The sequence below is a fragment of the Heptranchias perlo genome, chromosome 17 (assembly GCF_035084215.1).
Source record: "Heptranchias perlo isolate sHepPer1 chromosome 17, sHepPer1.hap1, whole genome shotgun sequence".
Classification (NCBI taxonomy): domain Eukaryota; kingdom Metazoa; phylum Chordata; class Chondrichthyes; order Hexanchiformes; family Hexanchidae; genus Heptranchias; species Heptranchias perlo.
Window position 1 is genome coordinate 51,701,789 of NC_090341.1, and position 20,199 is coordinate 51,721,987.

The window sequence follows — 20,199 nt, forward strand, 5'->3', positions numbered from 1 at the left end:
CCGGCCCAGATGATATCCACTCGAGGGTCCTTAAAGAAATGGGACAGGTGCTGTGCAAGCCCCTTACCCGTATCTTTAATAGCTCGCTGGAGTCGGGGACTGTACCCTCCGACTGGAAAGATGCCAACGTAGTTCCAATTTTTAAAAAGGGGGATACACAAGTCTGTGAAGGAGGCAGGACAAGTTAAGAAGGCTGTTAAAAAAGCATATGGGATCCTTGGCTTTATAAATAGAGACATAGAGTACAAAAGCAACGAAGTTATGCTAAACCATTATAAAACACCGGTTAGGCTTAAACTGGAGTATTGTGTCCATTTCTGGACACCACACTTTAGGAAGGATGTCAAGGCCTTAGAAAGGATGTAGAAGAGATTTATTAGAATGGTACCAGGGATGAGGGACTTCAGTTAGGTGGAGAGATTGGAGAACCTGGGGTTGTTCTCCTTAGAGCAGAGGAGGTTAAGGGGAGATTTGATAGAGGTGTTCATAATCACGAAGGGTTTTGATAGAGTAAATAAGGAGAAACTGTTTCCAGTGGCAGAAGGGTTGGTAACCAGAGGAAACAGATTTAAGGTGATCGGCAAACGAACCAGAGGCGACATGAGGAAAAAAACTTATGCAGCGAGTTGTTATGATCTGGAATGCACTGCTTGAAAGGGTGGTGGAAGCAGATTCAATAAGAACTTTCAAAAGGGCATTGGATAAATACTTGAAGTGGAAAAATTTACAGGGTTATGGGGAAAGAGCAGGGGAGTGAGACTAATTGGATAGATCATTCAAAGAGCCGGCTCAGGCACGATGGGCCGAATGACCTCCTTCTATGCTGTATCATTCTATGATTCTAAGGCAGAGCCAGCTAACTATAGGCCCATTATCTTAACGTTAGTAATAGGTAAGATGCTCGAAGCAATGGTTAGGATGCCCTGTATGACCAATTAGATAGAGAAGGCCTAATCAGGGACACTCAAAACTTCCAGAAAAGAAGGTTGCATACCATTTTGTCCTTATAGAAGACCTTGGTTAGGCCTCAGTTAGAATACTGTGTCCAGTATTGGTCTGCTCACATGGTGGGGGATATTGAGGCTTTGGAAAGGGTGCAGAGGAGGGCCACAACATTAATTCCCAATCTAAAGCATCTTAGTTACCCAGATAAGCTCAACGAGCTGGGTCTAGGATAGAAGCAGGGGCGATTTGATCGAGGTTTATAAAATAATGAAGGCACTCGATTGTGTTTAAGTGGACCAATTATTTCAACTGAATAGGATAGGGAGGACTAGGGGTCACATCCTCAAGTTATGTAAGGGCAGAACTAGGTTGGATATAAGGCAGTTCTTTTCTTCCCAGAGAATAGTGGATCTGCAGAATAGGTTGCTGGCTCGTGCAGTGAATGTTGATTCGCTAAATTCCTTCAAGCGAGAGCTGGACCTGTTTCTGGCTGGGTAGGTATCCTGCAGTATAAATCAGAGTCAATGTGTTCTCCTGGACTAGTTTCGATTGCCTAAAGGCGTCAGAGAGGAATTTTACAGATTCTTTTCCCTAATTGTCCTGGGTTTTTATCTGTTTTTTTGCCTCTCCCAGGAGATTACATGGCTCCGGGTGGGTGGGGAGCGTCTGTATTGTGATGCACGGTGCATCACAACTATTCAGGACAGGTTAGATGGACCAATGGGTCTTTTCCTGTCTGTCAGTTCTGTATGTAATATCAGCATCTTTTACCTCAGTGTTCCTGTCCTTTGTTAGTAAGCCTAAACACAACCAAGCTCACTCTTAGGAAATGATGAAACAAGCTGCACCAGGGAGAGTTGGGGCCCAGGTCTGTACCTCCGATTACCCACACAGTGAGCTCCTCATTTCAATCATGAAGTTCTGCAAGGAAAAGAAACTGTGGGACCAATAGATCTAGTTTAGCAGGGCCTTTTCATTTGTATGGAGTTTGGGAGAGCAAAGAAAAGGAGAGGGAATGGCACTGAATTACGGCTCAGTCAATAGCTCATCGTTATCTGGACCATCAGTGAAGCCCAGAGGCACATGTCTGTTGAGTACCACAATCAAGGGGAGGTGGGCGGTAAATGGCACCAAAGTGTAGGAGTAAACAGTGTCTGGTCATTATCTCAATACTGTTTGTGGGATCTTGCTGTGCGCAAATTGGCTGCCACGTTTCTCTACATTACAACAGTGAGCATATTTCTGAAGTACTTCATTGGCTGTAAAACACTTTTGGACGTTCTGAGGTCATGATAGGTGCTATATAAATGCAAGTCTTTCTTTCTTTACCACCGTTTCCATTGATTGACCCACTCTTCAGGTGGTGTCAGCCATGGCTCAGGAGGTAGCACTCTCGCCTCTGAGTTAGAAGGTGGTTGGTTCAAGTTCCACTCCAGATACTTGAACACATAATCCAGGCTGACACTCCCAGTGCAGTACTGAGGGAGCATTGTATTGTCGAGGGTGCCATCTTTCGGATGAGGCGTTAAACTGACATCTGTCTTCTCAGGTGGACATAAAAGATCCCACGGCACTATTTCGAAGAAAAGCAGGGGCGTTCTCCTGGTGTCCTCATCCAGTACTGCCATTGCTCCTCTCCTGTACTGTCACTCTTCCCCTGGTATAATGCTGGGTGCTATTAAGACATAAAGCATTGCACAATATATATAAGTGGATTGTTGAGCACATACAGACCTCACGATCCAAATGTCACACTTTATTACAGATATAAAACCCCAACTTTCCCAAACTCGGCTGTCCCTGCCTATTCTGTGCTATCCCATCATCTCTGTCCTCACTGACCACCATCGACTCCCTCTCCTCAAACGTATTGAATTTAAAATCCTCATTCTCAACTTCAAATCCCTCCATGGCCTTGCCCCACCCTAGCACTGCAATCTCTTCCAGCCTTATGTCCCCTCTCACAGCCGTCAGTCCTCCGAGCCTGTCCTCTTGTGCATCCCCCCCTGCCGTCCCTTCACCCATCAACGGAGGCAGAGCCTGCAACTGACTCGGCCCGACTCCACCTCTCTACTTCACATTCCATCATTAAAAACTATAAACCCCTCTCTGACCAAGTTTTCAGTCACTTCTCTTGAACCATGGCTCAGAGCCCACATCGTCTGGGTTTTTTTGTTCCTTTATTAGTGCCAGAAACAGGTACTGAATCTCCTTTATTTCCAGCCGTTGCTCAGTGGGTAGCCCTCTTGCCTCTGAGTTAGAAGGTCATGGATTCAAGTCCCAGTCCAGAGATTTGAGTACAAAACAATAGGCTGACACTCCAGTGCAGTACTGAGGGAGTGCTGCACTGTCAGATGAGACATTAAACCGAGGCTCCGTCTGCCCTCTTAGATGGACGTTAAAAGATCCCATCGGCACTATTCGAAGAAGAGCAGGGGAGTTCTCCCCACTGTCCTGGCCAATATTTATCCCTTAAGCCGATATCATCAAAACAGATGATCTGGTCATTATCACATTGCTGTTTGTGGGACTTTGCTGTGCACAAATTGGCTGCTGCGTTTCCTACATTACATCAGTGACTATACTTCTTTTGCTGTAATCCGCTTTGGGAGGTCCTGAGGTTGTGAAAGGCGCTATATAAACGCAAGTTTTTCTTTCTTTTAATTGTAAGGGACCTTTGTGAGCTCCCCAGTGGCACAGTGCTCTAAATACGTTGCCCAGTGTGGTAATGAGCCATAAAGAATAGAAGGTCCAAACTCACAGTCTCGATCTTTGCTGAGTTGGTTGATCTCAATGGGGTACTAAAATTGGCTTCAGTGCTCTTGGACTAGCTAGGATTCCTGCCTCTGGTCACTACCCAGTATACCATGCTGGAAATGGTGCATCTGGATGTTCAGAGAGGACAGGATCAGACTCAAATGTGATGCTTATTGCAGTTGAGCAGCCTGCTAACATTCACTGTCTGCACAGTCACACGTAAAGAACGGCCACATGGGTAAGGCACCGAGGGAACAGCACCCCTCTGCGAGGAGAAACAATCAGCAGAGAGAAAATAGGCATTGGTTAATTTTATGTGTAAGCCTTTTCTGTCTAATACCCTGATACAGTCATCATAGTGTCTGAAAACCACCCTTCCAATGCCTCCAGGCAGAATGTCTTTGCCAGCCAACCTCAGACAATTTAGTGCATCAAACTATATTTTCGACACTTAAATCAGATTACTGCAGGCAACTTTCCTCAATTAGACCTTTCTGTCTGAATCATTTCTTTAAATTCAGAAAGGAGACACTGAGGATCATGTTTAACTACAAAAAAAACACCCACCTCCTCACCAGAGACCAGTAAAGATATAATGCAGTGAGGATTCTTTTACACTCTCTATCCTGAGGGCAATTATATCAGGCATGAATTTTTTTCATGAATTATGTTCCATTCTTACACAAGAGGATGGGTCTTTCCGTAGTCTTTACTATTGGTCCTTGGTCTGTATCATTGTTCCTTGGTCTCTGCCATTGTTCCATGGTCCCTGCCATTGTTCCTTGGTCTCTGCCATTGTTCCTTGGTCTCTGCCATTGTTCCTTGGTCTCTGCCATTGTTCCTTGGTCCCTGCCATTGTTCCTTGATCTCTGCCATTGTTCCTTGGTCTCTGCCATTGTTCCTTGGTCTCTGCCATTGTTCCTTGGTCTCTGCCATTGTTCCTTGATCCCTGCCATTGTTCCTTGGTCTCTGTCATTGATCCTTGGTCCCTATCATTGTTTCTTGGTCTGCCATTGCCTCTTGCCTATGGTGAACCAAATATGAATGGACTCTGTGGTTGGACTCTGGTCTTTCACCTCTGACCCTGGTTTAAATCCAGCCCAGAATCATTGGATGAAGGTCTCCTTAGCCTGCTGGCTGTAACAGTCTGAAGTGAAAAGAGTTCCAGCGGTCCCTGCCATTGTTCCTTGGTCCCTGCCATTGTTCCTTGGTCCCTGCCATTGTTCCATGGTCCCTGCCATTGTTCCATGGTCCCTGCCATTGTTCCTTGATCTCTGCCATTGTTCCTTGGCCCCTGCCATTGTTCCATGGTCCCTGCCATTGTTCCATGGTCCCTGCCATTGTTCCTTGATCTCTGCCATTGTTCCTTGGTCTCTGCCATTGTTCCATGGTCCCTGCCATTGTTCCATGGTCCCTGCCATTGTTCCTTGATCTCTGCCATTGTTCCTTGGTCTCTGCCATTGTTCCTTGGTCTCTGCCATTGTTCCTTGGTCTCTGTCATTGATCCTTGGTCCCTATCATTGTTTCTTGGTCTGTATCATTGCTCCTTGTTCTCCATCATTGTTGTTGTACAGTGGTTGCTGCCTCTTGCCTATGGTGAACCAAATATGAATGGACTCTGTGGATGGACTCTGGTCTTTCACCTCTGACCCTGGTTTAAATCCAGCCCAGAATCATTGGATGAAGGTCTCCTTAGCCTGCTGGCTGTAACAGTCTGAAGTGAAAAGAGTTCCAGCGGTCTCAATTTATGGGAATGGATGCACATCACAAAACTGATTCTAATCCGGTGCCAAAGGGGCTGATGATTTCCCAGTAAGCACAGCTGGCGGCCCAGGCTCCACACCTGAATCATGCATCCATAAGGACAGCCCTTAAATAGCGGACAGATACCAGAATTGAGAGGATATACTTGTCAGGAAAGACTGAACAGGCTGGGGCTCTTTTCTCTAGAAAAAGAAGGCTGAGGGGTGACCATAATTTTAAAGAGGCCTTTAAAATTATGGAAGTGTTTGATCTGGTAGACATAGAGAAGACATCTGTCCGCTATTTAAGGGCTGTCCTTATGGATGCATGATTCAGGTGTGGAGCCTGGGCCGCCAGCTGTGCTTACTGGGAAATCATCAGCCCCTTTGGCACCGGAGTAGAATCAGTTTTGTGATGTGCATCCATTCCACTTGTGGGGAGACCAAAACCAGGGGCCATAAATATAAGACAGTCACTAATAAATCCAATAAAGAATTCAGGAGAAACTTCTTTACTCAGAAAGTGGTGAGAATGTGGAACTTGCTACCACATGGAGTGCTTGAGGCAAATAGAAAAGATGCATTTATGGGGAAGCTGGATAAGGACACGAGGGAAAAAGGAATAGAAGATTATGCTGATAGGATTAGATGAAGTACAGAGGGAGGAGGCACCTGTGGTGCCGAATGGCCTGTTTCTGTGCTGTAAAATCGATGTAATTTCCTACATTACAATGGTGACTAAATTTCAAAAGTACTTCATTGGCAGTAAAGAGCTTTGCGATGTTCTGAGGTTGTGAAAGGCCCTATAGAAATGTAACTCTTTCTTTAATTCTATGTAAATCACTCCAATAGACTGATGTGGGGAAATGAAAAAATGTCACATTGGTGCAGTAGGGGGCGGTGTTCTCAGGTTGGGGGCTTTATTCTGACTCTAACCGTGCCGTCCATAAACTGCTCTATTCCCCAACACTATCATCCCTCACCTTAACGAGCACAAAATTCACTAAAAAAACAGGACTTATTTTTAAAGCAGAAAAGAAGAACGAATGGGGAGTTATTAAATTGACGTTCTAGAAACCTTCAGGCAGTCCACGGTTATTGCTTTTTGTAGGATAATGGAAATTCAGGCATTTCACAGTCAAGGCAGGCATGAAGCAAGGATCCTGTAAAATTAACCACTACAAGGAGAGTGCTTTGGCTGGGGGCAGACCACAGGTTGGTAGGACAAGAAAGACTTGTATTTATACAGCGCTTTCACGACTTCACGACATCCAAAAGCGCTTCACAGCCAATGAAGCACTTTTGAAGAGTTGTCACTATTGTAATGTAGGAAACACGGCAGCCAATTTGCGCACAGCAAGATCCCACAAACAGCAATGAGATACATGACCAGACAATCTGTTTTAGTGATATTAGTTGAGGGATAAATGTTGGCCAGGACATCCTACAATGTGTTTTTCTTTCATTTTTTTGAACACTTTCGTTTATTAGTTATAGAAAATCAGAGATGGGAAAAAGACTGTTTGACAGTCAAGGATCAACCAATCCAATAATGAAGAGTCTGTTTGCTTTCCAATCAGCGTGGGAAGACATGGCGCAATCTGATGAGCCTGTCAGGCGTCCAATGGCAGGAGCGTGGGGGTAGGTCTGTTGGAGGTGGTGGGTCATGTGGTCAAACCTCCATTGAACATGTCCAATCAGAGTGGGCGACCCTATTGAGACGCAATGTCATGTTGGCCAATTGTAGCCCCCTCGATGAGATCAGCTAACTCGACAAGGATCCAAACCTGGGGGGAAAAAAGAGCGAGCTGCAAATGCTGGGAACAGACGGCGGGTTAGACAGTATCTGTGGAGAGAAAAAGGGGAGGTTAACATTTCGAGTGTAGACTTTTCATCAGAACTGGCTCCTTTCTGCTCAGCGCCATTCCGGGAGCGCGGTTACCAACCGAGCCATCAGCGGGTTAACACATAGGGCTCGAAACAGTGGCATCTGCTCTCTAAACAGAGCTAGGTCGACATCCAAAATAATTGTCTGGAACAATTGTGATAGCAATAGGAGCTGTAACACAAGGTGAACAGGTTAAACCACTTCAAGAAGAGCAATTTAAACTGCAGCAAATACTTAAAGGGATTAGACGGGCACTGGACATTGGCACTGCCAGATCTGCCAGACCGAGGACATGCTGTTAAATAAGGACACAAGCATTCTACCAGATAATACACTAAGTATTATTCTGCTGTTCAGCTGGGGCTGTGTCCGTTTAAGGAGACGGGGCCTAATTGTTGTCACATGCTGAGGTTAATTAGCGGGTTGTTCCTCTTACGCGCACGCTGACATCAATTAAACTGTCACTGTTTCTTCATAGAATGGCAGCTCTTCCGCAAGGTCAGAAAGACCAACAGGAAACTGACTGGCTTTCTTTCGCTTATTAAGATTGTTTTGCATCTGCAACAAAGTGTGACATCTGAAGGGTAACGGGCTCAAAACCGTTATAATGTGTGAGCAGATCTCCCGTGGCATTACTCATGACATATTACATTTAAACAATAGGGGCGGTACGCCATGTAAAAATGAAGAAAGACTTTCATTTATATAGCGCATTTCACAACCTCAGGATGTCTCAAAGCATTTTACAGCCAATAAAGTACTTTCTTGAAGTATAGTCCCTGTTGTAATGTAGGAAACACGGCAGCCGATTTGTGCACAGCAAGATCTCACAAACAGCAGTGTGATAATGACTGGATAATTTGTTTTGCTAGTGGTTGGTTGAGGGCTAAATATTGGCCAGGACACTGGGAGAACTCCCCTGCTCTTCTTTGAAACAGTGCCGTGGGATCTTTTACGCCTACCTGAGAGGGCAGACAGGGCCTCAGTTTAACGTCTTATCTGAAACACGGAACCTCTAACAGTGCAACGTTCCTTCAGTATTACACTGGAGAGTCAGCCTGGAGTTTGTGCTCAAGTCTCTGGAGTGGGACTTAAACCCACAACCGCCTAACTCAGATGCGAGGACGCTACCAACTGAGCCACAGCTGACACTGTAATGGCAAGGCCGCTGATTTATTGTTCTGAATTAAGTCAAATTCCATTTTTTATTACACATTGCGATACAAATACAGGCTCGGAACTTTTTACGAATATATCAGACACACAGCACGAGATCACTTCAGCTGAACACAACTGGGGAGTAATTTTGAACATTACCTGGTGGAGCAGATCGCACGACTTTCTTTCCTTTGTAATCAATGGGATGATAATTGGACAGGTTCTATAAAGGGCGGGTCGATCGGCTCCACCAGGTTATCCAATATTATTATTCTTTTGGCAAGTTCACCGCCCAGAAGATCCCTTGTGCTATGTCCCTTCCCCACCGGTCTGCCCTGAGTTAGCGTGGCAGCAATAGAGGGACGGCAACTGGCTTCAGTGACCCTTGACCTGGGAGGCCGATTAAACCTTTAACTGGTGTCCCCTGCGGGGAAGTATAGATGTTGGGTGAGGACAGGTTCAATCTTGGCCGCGATGACCCTATGGTTTCGTAACTGGCAGTCACCCATAGGACTGAAATGATAATCCAACACTGGGCGTATCTCTGGCTTAACTGTGGAAAATGAGGCGGGGAGGGCGGAAAATTGGGCAGAACCGGTGCCACCCGGATCGCACCCCTTTCAGAGGAGGCTGGGAAAATTCCAGTAGAGGGGGCCATGGGCAGATCTTCCATCTGCCTCACCCCCTCCACATCAGGTAAATTCCTGATCGCTGTTGGAGTGGAACCCCTGCCCGATTTCCATCCCATTGATTTCATTGGGTTTAAAAAAAGGTGGGAGGGGGTTCTTTAATGGACAATTGTTCCGCTCTGCTAGGCGGTGAGGGAAAAAAATCTACATCCCCGCCGCCTCCCCTCCGCCCCCGTCATATCCATACTAGTTTTCAACCGCCTAATTGGTGATGAATTCTCCAAATGTTTTTCCCCCCCAATCAACCTTGTTTTTTTTTATCTGGTATTTTGCCTCCCCCAGGAGATTACACGGCCTCTGGTAGGGTGGGGGTGTCTAATCACGATGCTTCAGGAATCGCGACTGTGTAGAACAGTACTGATGGACCAGATGGTCTTTTCCTGACTCACACTTGCGCACACACACTCCCGCGCCCACACTCACGTGCACAAACTCGTGCTCACACCCACATATGCACTCACACTCACACAATTTCCACAGGGATGAGTAGCTGACTTTTCCCCCCCCCCCCCTTCCCTAACCCAACGGCACTGAGGCCAATTATAGCTCACCTACTGCTGCCCCAGATAACTCAGCGTAGACTGGGGATCAACTGGGGCGTTCGTGTTGTATAGGACTCTGTACTGGGCCAGACACCGCTTGTACCCACTGATCCATTGGACCAGACTGATATTTTTAAATCTTTAATACAGGAGTACATTATAAATGAATAATGCAGGTTACACCATATTATCAAACATTTAAAATCTAACGACTTCACTGAAATATTACTGATCAAAAATTTCAGGACTCTTTATGAAACTTCAGTTAATAATTCATGGCTACATTATCCCAGTGATGTTAAACAACTCTGCTCCTTTTCTACATCCACACTTAATCCATCAGTCATTCTGCTGCTGCTTGGAGTTAAAAGTAAAGGAGAGCTCGCTTTAAAAAGCAACACACATGGCCTGCTGGTCCCAGAGTGTGCAACAGTGGTCCCGGGAGGACTGTCTTTGGGACAGTGTCTCCCTCACCTGTGGAGATTGGGAAACCAAGTCGAAGAGGATAGTGAACAGGATCCCTCACCTGAACAGGCTGTTGGTCCCTCTCCTTCAACTCGTGCCGCATTTGTGTGCTGAGGGTTACTCAATACAAAATGTAAGGAGTTTGTACTTATACTGACAGACCCATGCTAGGGTTATGGTAGTGTAGTGGTTATGTTACTGGCCTTGTAATCCAGAGAACATAAGTTCACAATCCCATCTGTGGCAGTTTGCGAATTTGAATTCAGTTTTTACAAGAAAAGCTGGTATCATTAAAAGTGACCATGAATCTGTCGGAATGTTGTAAAAACCCAACTGATGTCCTTTTAGGGAAGGAAACCTGCCGTCCTTACCCGGTCTGGCCTATACATGACTCCAGTCCCACACCAATGTGGTTGACTTTTAACGGTCCTCTGAAGTGGCTTAGTGAGCCACTGAGTTCCATCAAACCTGCTACCAGTGGTTCAAGAAGAAGAGGTACCACCACCTTCTCAAGAGGCAACTAGGGATGGGCAATAAATGCTGGCCTTGCCAGCTATAAGGAATGAATTATTTAAAAAGTTTACTGCTCCGAATGATACCAGTGATATCAACATAACCAAACATTGGCACCCAACTATCTGTGCTATGAGAGGCTACGACCCCTGCATTCCATCCTCCTTTCCAACCCCTCAATTATGATCTGGTACCAACTCGCTCCAACATGCCCACAGTACACATTCCAGATAGATGACGCATTCCAGTGCCGGGTCAACACGATTTCACATCTCACTAATCATGGGGATACCTCAATAAGGTTGGTGATCCAGGACATCTAAAATACCTTAAGGTATAGCAACAACTTGCATTTATATAGCATTTTTAACGTAGTAAAACATCCCAAGGCGTTTCCCTGGAGCGATTATCAAACAAAATTTGACAACAAGCCACATAAGGAGATATTAGGACAGGTGACCAAAAGCTTGGTCAAAGAGGTAGGTTTTAAGGAGCGTCTTAAAGGAGGAGAAAGAGGTTTAGGGAGGGACTTCCAAAGCTTAGGGCCTAGGCAGCTGAAGGCACAGAGGATGACAGCCTTTCCTAGTGCCTCAGTCTTTGTTTATTACTGTATGAAAAGTCAACCTGGGTTCCTGCTCCTCATCATTAATCATTCTGTGAGTGCACATGCAATATAAAAAGACAAAGAAGGACTGAGGTCTTCCAACCGAAATTAGAGAATGGCATATTCCCTGTGACACATCCCTAGGTTCAGGTAAAGTACCCACCTAAAGGCTGACAAGTCCCCTGGACCTGATGGCTTGCATCTGAGGGTCTTAAAGGAAGTGGCTACAGAGATAGTGGATGCATTGGTTGTAATCTTCCAGAATTCACTAGATTCTGGAAAAGTCCCAGCGGATTGGAAAACCGCAAATGTAACACCCCTATTCAAGAAGGGAGTGAGACAGAAAGCAGATAACTATAGACCAGTTAGCCTAACATCTGTCAATGGGAAAATGCTAGAATCCATTATTAAGGAAGTAGTAGCAGGACATTTGGAGACTCATAATACAATCGAGAGTCAACATGGTTTTATGAAGGGGAAATCATGTCTGACAAATTTATTAGAGTTCTTTGAGGAAGTAACGGGCAGGGTGGATAAAGGGGAACCAATGGATGCAGTATATTTGGATTTCCAAAAGGCATTCAATAAGATGCCACATAAAAGATTACCGCACAGGATAAGAGCTCATGGTGTTGGGGGTAATATACTGGCATGGATAGAGGATTGGCTAACTAACAGAAAACAAAGAGTCGGGATAAAAGGGTCATTTTCAAAATGGCAATCTGTAACTAGTGGGGTGCTGCAGGGCTCAGTACAGGGGCCTCAACTATTTACAATATATATCAATCACTTGGATGAAGGAACAGAGTGTATTGTGGCCAAATTTGCTGATGATACAAAGGTAGGTGGAAAAGCAAGTTGCGAAGAGGACACAAAGTGTCTGCAAAGGGATATTGACAGGTTAAGCGAATGGGCAAAAATTTGGCAGATGGATTATAACGTGGGAAAATGTGAAGTCATCCAATTTGGGAGGAAAAATAAAAAAGCAAAATATTATTTGAATGGAGAAATACTACAAAATGCTGCGGTACAGAGGGATCTGGGTGTCCTTGTACATGAAACACAAAAAGTCAACATACAGGTGCAGCAGGTAATCCGGAAGGCAAATGGAATATTGGCCTTTATTTCTAGGGGGATGGAGTATAAAAGCAGGGAAGTCATGCTACAACTGTACATGGTGCTGGTGAGACCACACCTGGAGTACTGCGTACAGTTCTGGTGCCCTTATTTAAGGAAGGATATACTTGCATTGGAGGCTGTTCAGAGAAGGTTCACTAGGTTGATTCCGAGTATGGAAGAGCTGTCTTATGAGGAAAGATTGAACAGGTTGGGTCTATACTCATTGGAGTTTAGAAGAATGAGAGGAGATCGTATTGAAACATATAAGATTCTGAGGGGACTCGATAGGGTAGATGCTGAGAGGATGTTACCCCTCATGGGGGAATTTAAAACTAGGGGCATAGCCTCAGAACAAGGGGTCTCCCGTTTAAGATAGAAATGAGGAGGAATTTCTTCTCCCAGAGGGTCGTGAATCCTTGGAATTCTTTACTCCAAAAAGCTGTGGAGGCTGAGTCATTGAGTACATTCAAGGCTGAGTTAGACAAATTTTTGGTCAGCAAGGGAGTCAAAGGATATGGGGAAAAGGCGGGAAAGTGGGTGTTGAGGTAAAAATCAGATCAGCCATGATCTCATTTAATGGCAGAACAGGCTCGAAGGGCCAAATGGCCTATTCCTGCTCCTTTCTCTTACGGTCTTATGGTCCACCCCTTGGCAACACTTCTCCTTACTCAGTGATGATTACACTCAGATTTTCAATCATGGACTTAAAGGGTTAAATTGTGAGGATGGGTTGCATAAGCTTGGCTTATATTCCCTTGAGTTTAGAAGATGGAACCCCCGCTGCCTGGAATTTCCATGGGGGTTCTTCCCATCTCCTGTGGTAATTTCAGTGGGAAAGAGCCTTGCTCAGACCCTATCTGGAACACTGCATTCACTTCTGGGCATCGCACCTCAGGAAGGATGCATTGGCTGTGGAGGGGATGCAGCACAGATTCACCACAATGATACTGCGGATTAAAGGGGGTTTAAACAATGAGGACAGGTTGCATAAAATTGGTTTGTACTCCCTTGAATTTAGGAGATTGAGGTGATGGTCGAATCGAGGTGTTAAAGATGATAATGGGATTCGACAGGGTAGATACGGAGAAACTATTTCCTCTGGTGGAGGAATCAATAGCAAAAGGGCACAATCTTAAAATTAGAGCTGGCCATTCAAGAGCAAAATCAGGAAGCATTTTTTCACACAAAGGATAGTAGAAATCTGGAACTCTCGCTCCCAAAAGGCTGTGGATTTTGGGGGTCAATTGGAGCTTTCAAGACTGACATCAGTAGATTTTTGTTAGGTAAGAGTATCGAGGGATATAGAGCAACAGGGGTAAATAGAGTTGAGGTGCAGATCAGCCATGATCTAACTGAATGGCGGAGCAGGTCGGAGGGCCCGAGTGGCCTGCTCCTTTCCTAATGTTCCTATGGACTGGTGTCCACTGGGAAACCAGGTTGAGAGGGACCATAGTCAGAGGCTGTCACAGCTGTCTGAGGGGAGTCATCCATCCCATCAGGGTGGGCTGCCTTTAAACCTCAATCCCTGAGGTGAAAGATCAGTGTCTGACCCACTGCGCTGGACATTAGCACATTCCGAGGATATCTTGATTGCAATTTGATGTTGTGTGGTGTAACTGGGGCTATAACACGACAGACCAGAAACATAGAGGAGGTGGGATGAGAAGCGGTCATCCATGCTGCGATTTGCACTGCTGAAATTCTTCTCTGTGAATGTGTTTCAGTTCTTGATGCCTGAATCCTGTCCTGCAATGGCTGGAGTCAGGCTGTCTGTGATGAAAGTGCATTAGCTGCTGCACTATCTCCCATCCCCCTTAACCTTCTCTCTCTCTAGGGTGCAGTAGGGTTGCCAACCCTCCAGGATTGTCCGGAAAGATTAATCTCCTGGACACTGCTGCGGGCAAACCCAGGAGAAAAATTATAGGGGTATTAAAAACCCCTCCCCCTCCGCCCCAGCAGGGAGGTCAGCCGCCCGCCCTTTGACCTCCCTGCTGCATTTAAATGACAGAGGGGGCAGGGCTTGGGGAACCAACCGATATGCCCGTCTACGTGCCGCAGTACTGCCGGCCCAATATCAGTACCGGGACGGTCCTACGTAGGCAGCAGTGGTGGGAAGAGTGGCAGTCCCAGAGAATGGGGGAGGGGTTGGTCACCTCTTCCTCTCGTGCCCTTCTGCTGAGAGCTCATTCAGAGCCATTTTCTTCAAACGACACCTTCAGGGGACTTGTGCCTTCCTACTGTTCTGCTATCCTGTGCTACAGTGAGTATTTCTTGCATGTTATTTTCCTCTCTGGCACCTTTGCAGAGCGGAGATACCGCCGTGAGCCGAGCCGGCACATGTATCTGACCCCAGGCCAGGATAACGGGTCGGGGTCACGGTAGGGGTCCTGTCACGACCCTCTTGCAGCGGCGATACCATGTCCGAGCATAATCCAGGCCTACACTTTTTGAATCTTTCCTCATCCCCTTCACTTGGGATCCATCTAGTTTTCCTTCCATCCGCTCTCGCCAATACACGTATGACCCTTTCGAAGAAAGACTTGCATTTAAATAGCATCTTTCACAACCTCAGGACATCCCAAAGCACTTTACAGACAATGAAGTCCTTTTGCAGTGTAGTCACTGTTATAATGTAGGAAACGCGGCAGCCAATTTGCACACAGCAAGGTCCCACAAACAGCAATGTGATAATGACTAGATAATCTGTTTTTGAAGTGACACTGGCTGAGGGATGAATGTTGGCCAGGACACCGGGGAAGATAAGAGATTGTCACCCAGTGTGAGAAGTGAAATACAATCCACCCAACGTGGGGCATGAGATTAAGAGTCTCATGCTTTACCGACTGAGCTAGCCAGGCCTGAAGCATTATGACCAGAACTATACACAGTATTCCAAGTGAGGACATGAAGCACTATTCCAACCTCTGCAGACATAAACTCCACTTTCCATTTTCCATTCAGAAGAACCTTCTGTTGACTGGTGAGAAGGCCGTTTCTCTGTACCTCCTGACCAGGGTTGCTGACTGTGACTGGACGTATTCCGAGAGGTTTCATCACATGACCTCTAAACGCCCCGCCCTTGCTTGCCCGCCATTGGTCGACCGACACTGCCGTTCTCCTGGTGCACCGCCTTCCCACGCCGATCGAAACGCCAACTGACTCTTCGTTACCCGATTGGATGATTTTTTTTTGTTTTGACTGGGTTTTTTTTCCATCTCCGAATTTGTTTTTAAATGCTCCTATGATTTCTCTCCCAGTTTGCTCTCAGCAGTGTCCAGGAGATTAATCTTTAATTCCTGGACACTTAAGGACAATCCCGAAGAGTTGGCAGCCCTACTGTTGACACAAGTGCTCGATTGATCGAAGTTAATAGTAATAGTAACAGCAGTTAAAAGAAGGCAGAATGATGATCAGGCTTCTGCAGGTTTAATGCTTCGGCATGAAGAAAAAATGGACACAAGAAAGTGCAACTCAGATGTATAATTAATAAAGTTTGAAGAATAGATTGCTATTTTTGGGATTCTAAAGAGTCTAGATAATGTTGACTATGATGAGCTGTTTCACCTTGTCCAGAACAGTAGATCCAGAGGACACGGCCTGTGCATGAAGGGGGCAAATTCAAAATCAATCTGTGTAAACATTTTTCAGTGAACGAGTGGTCAATCTATGGAACAAGCTCCCTCGAGAGACGGTGGAAGCAGTTAGTGTTGATTGATTCAAATTCAAATTAGTTAGATTTCTTTCAAAAAATAACATTTTGGGATACAGAGTATGAGTAATTTGAGACCCGTCATGTGTAAGTGTAACATGCTTGGGAGGAACAGGTGACTTTGGACCTGTGGTTCCCAAAGCTGTCTCCCACTGGGGTTTTCCTCACCTCATGTCTGGGTGTGTTGTAGACTAATTGATAGAGATTGATTGCTATAATTAGTCAACAACTCCATTATCGTTATATCACACGACTCCCAGGATGGTGGAAGGCGAACGAGATGGACCTTGGTCTTTTTTCGTCTTGCAATTCCTATGTTCCTAATAGCTTGAATGATTATAGTTTAAAGAGTCAGTGACGTTTTTGTTGATCTGTACACTTTTGAATTTCAGGTGGTCTACATTTAAGACAGGCTGGCATTAATTGAAGTCTCCATTCTCAAGCAATTAACCAGGAACATCATGATTAACCGATTAATCTAACTGGCAAGCGTTGACTCAGTCATAACAAAATTTTCAGGTAGCCGCGCCCACAGTCATTAACGTTGACTGCTTTGCTTAAGAAAGTGTGAAATATTTTGTCTGAGTTGGATGCTGGTGAAGCAAAATTATGTGCACCGAGGTGACTGAATGCTATTAGGAACTGTGAAAATCTGGGGAATGTGATGTGTTTTAAACCAGTTTGCATTTAACCAGGATATTCAATGTTGAGTTAATAGTGAAGGAATCAGGATACTAAAACAACATGCATTCAACAGGGACATGAAATGAAAAAGGACATGTACAGGGGACACGTAAAGGGGGCATGTACAGGGGACACGTGTGGGGGACACATACAGGGGACGTATACAGGAACCCCCATCTTCGCTCCCTCAAGTCCGAGGGGCTCAGACTTGAACATATCTGGTGCGCAACTGGTTTAACCATCCATCAGATCCGGCTTGGCCGCATCAAGTGCTATTGGACCTCACTCTCCTCTGTCAAAACCACCTACTCCTGGATCATCCTGGAATGCAAAGATAACCTCCAGCTTCTTTTCTCCACTACCAATTGTCTCCTTAAGCCTTTCTCCCCTGCCCCCTCCACTCTCACTTACAACAAGTGCAAGGAGCTTATGGACTTCGTCATCACTAAGATAGAGACCATCTGTATAGCGACCTCTGCTACCCCCCAGTCCCCTTGGCCACCAAGCCAAACACCCCCCAGCTGCAGACTCCCACTTGCCCTTGGCCTAAACCCATGTCTCTCTCTAGTTTCACTCCCTTCATGCCCTCTCCAAGCTCATTTGTCCATGAGACCCACCTGCTGCTCCCTCGACCCTATTCCCACAGAACTGCTTTCAAAACCACTGTCATTAGCCCCTCCTCAAAAAATCCACCCTGAAGCTTTTTGCTTTTTTTATTATTCATTCATGGGATGTGGGCGTCATTGACAAGGCCAGCATTTATTGCCCTTGAGAAGGTGGTGGTGAGCCGCCTTCTTGAACCGCTGCAGTCTGTGTGGTGAAGGTTCTCCCACAGTGCTGTTAGGTAGGGAGTTCCAGGATTTTGACCAAGCGACGATGAAGGAATGGCGATATATTTCCAGGTCTGGATGGTGTCGAGCTTCTTGAGTGTTGTTGGAGCTGCACCCGTCCAGGCAAGTGGAGAGTATTCCATCACACTCCTGACTTGTGCCTTGTAGAAAGGCTTTAGGGAGTCAGGAGGTGAGTCACTTGCCGCAGAATACCCAGCCTCTGACCTGCTCTTGTAGCCACAGTAATTATGTGGCTGGTCCAGTTAAGTTTCTGGTCAATGGTGACCCCCAGGATGTTGATGGTGGGGGACTCGGCAATGGTAATGCCATTGAATGTCAAGGGGAGGTGGTTAGACCCTCTCTTGTTGGAGATGGTCATTGCCTGGCACTGTGTGGCGCAAATGTTACTTGCCACTTATCAGCCCAAGCCTGAATGTTGTCCAGGTCGTGCTGCATGCGGGCACGGACTGCTTCATTATCTGAGGGGTTGCGAATGGAACTGAACACTGTGCAATCATCAGCGAACATCCCCATTTCTGACCTTATGATGGAGGGAAGGTCATTGATGAAGCAGCTGAAGATGGTTGGGCCTAGGACACTGCCCTGAGGAACTCCTGCAGCGATGTCCTGGGGCTGAGATGACTGACCTCCAACAACCACTACCATCTTCCTTTGTGCTAGGTATGACTTCAGCCACTGGAGAGTTTTCCCCCTGATTCCCATTGACTTCAATTTTACTAGGGCTCCTTGGTGCCACACTCGGTCAAATGCTGCCTTGATGTCAAGGGCAGTCACTCTCACCTCACCTCTGGAATTCAGCTCTTTTGTCCATGTTTGGACCAAGGCTGTAATGAGGTCTGGAGCCGAGTGGTCCTGGCGGAACCCAAACTGAGCATCGGTGAGCAGGTTATTGGTGAGTAAGTGCCGCTTGATAGCACTGTCGACGAAACCTTCCATCACTTTGCTGATGATTGAGAGTAGACTGACGGGGCAATAATTGGCCGGATTGCATTTGTCCTGCTTTTTCTGGACAGGACGTACCTGGGCGATTTCCCACATTGTCGGTAGATGCCAGTGTTGTAGCTGTACTGGAACAGCTCGGCTAGAGGCGCAGCTAGTTCAGGAGCACAATTCTTCAGCCAGGATGTTGTCAGTGCCCATAGCCTTTGTTGTATCCAGTGCACTCAGCCATTTCTTGATATCATGTTGAATGAATCGAATTGGCTGAAGACTGGCTTCTGTGATGGTGGCAATCTCGGGAGGAGGCCGAGATGGATCATCCACTCGGCACTTCTGGCTGAAGATGGTTGCAAACGCTTCAGCCTTGTCTTTTGCACTCGTGCTGGGCTGCGCCATCTTTGAGGATGGGGATGTTCACGGAGCCGCCTCCTCCCGTTAGTTGTTTAATTGTCCACCACCATTCGTGACTGGATGTGGCAGGACTGCAGAGCTTTGATCTGATCCATTGGTTGTGGGATCACTTAGCTCTGTCTATAGCATGTTGCTTCCGCTGTTTAGCATGCATGTAGTCCTGTGTTGTAGCTTCATCAGGTTGGCACCTCATTTTTAGGTATGTCTGGTGCTGCTCCTGGCATGCTCTTCTATACTCCTCATTGAACCAGGCAACCCAGCTTGTTGGTAATGGTAGAGTGAGGAATATGCCGGGCCATGAGGTTACAGATTGTGCTGGAATACAATTCTGCTGCTGCTGATGGCCCACAGCGCCTCATGGATGCCCAGTTTTGAGCTGCTAGATCTGTTCTGGATCTATCCCATTTAGCACGGTGGTAGTGCCACATAACACGTTGGATGGTGTCCTCAGTGTAATGACGGGACTTTGTCTCCGCAAGGACTGTGCGGTGGTCACTCCTACCAATACTGTCATGGACAGATGCATCTGCGACAGGTAGATTGGTGAGGACGAGGTCAAATAGGTTTTTCCCTCGTGTTGGTTCTCTCATCACCTGCCGCAGGCCCAGTCTGGCAGCTATGTCCTTCAGGCCTCGGCCAGCTCGGTCAGTAGTGGTGCTATTGAGCCACTCCTGGTGATGGACATTGAAGTCCCCCACCCAGAGTACATTCTGTGCCCTTGCTACCCTCAATGCTTCCTCCAAGTGGTGCTCAACATGGAGGAGAACTGATTCATCAGCTGAGGGAGGGCGGTAGGTGGTAATCAGCAGGAGATTTCCTTGCCCACCACTGTACCGCCACCTCTGGTGGGTCTGTCCTGCCGGTGGGACAGGACATACCCAGGGATGATGTTGGAGGAGTCTGGGACTTTGGCTGAAAGGTATGATTCTGTGAGTATGGCTATGTCAGGCTGTTGCTTGACTAGTCTGTGGGACAGCTCTCCCAATTTTGGCACAAGTCCCCAGATGTTAGTGAGGAGGACTTTGCAGGGTCGACTGGACTTGGTTTACCTTTGTTGTGTCCGGTTCCGTGTAATCCATCCAGTTTTATTCTTATTATGTCCTTATAGCGGGTTTGTACAACTGAGTGTCTTGCTCGGCCGTTTCAGAGGGCAGTTACGAATCAACCACATTGCTGTGGGTCT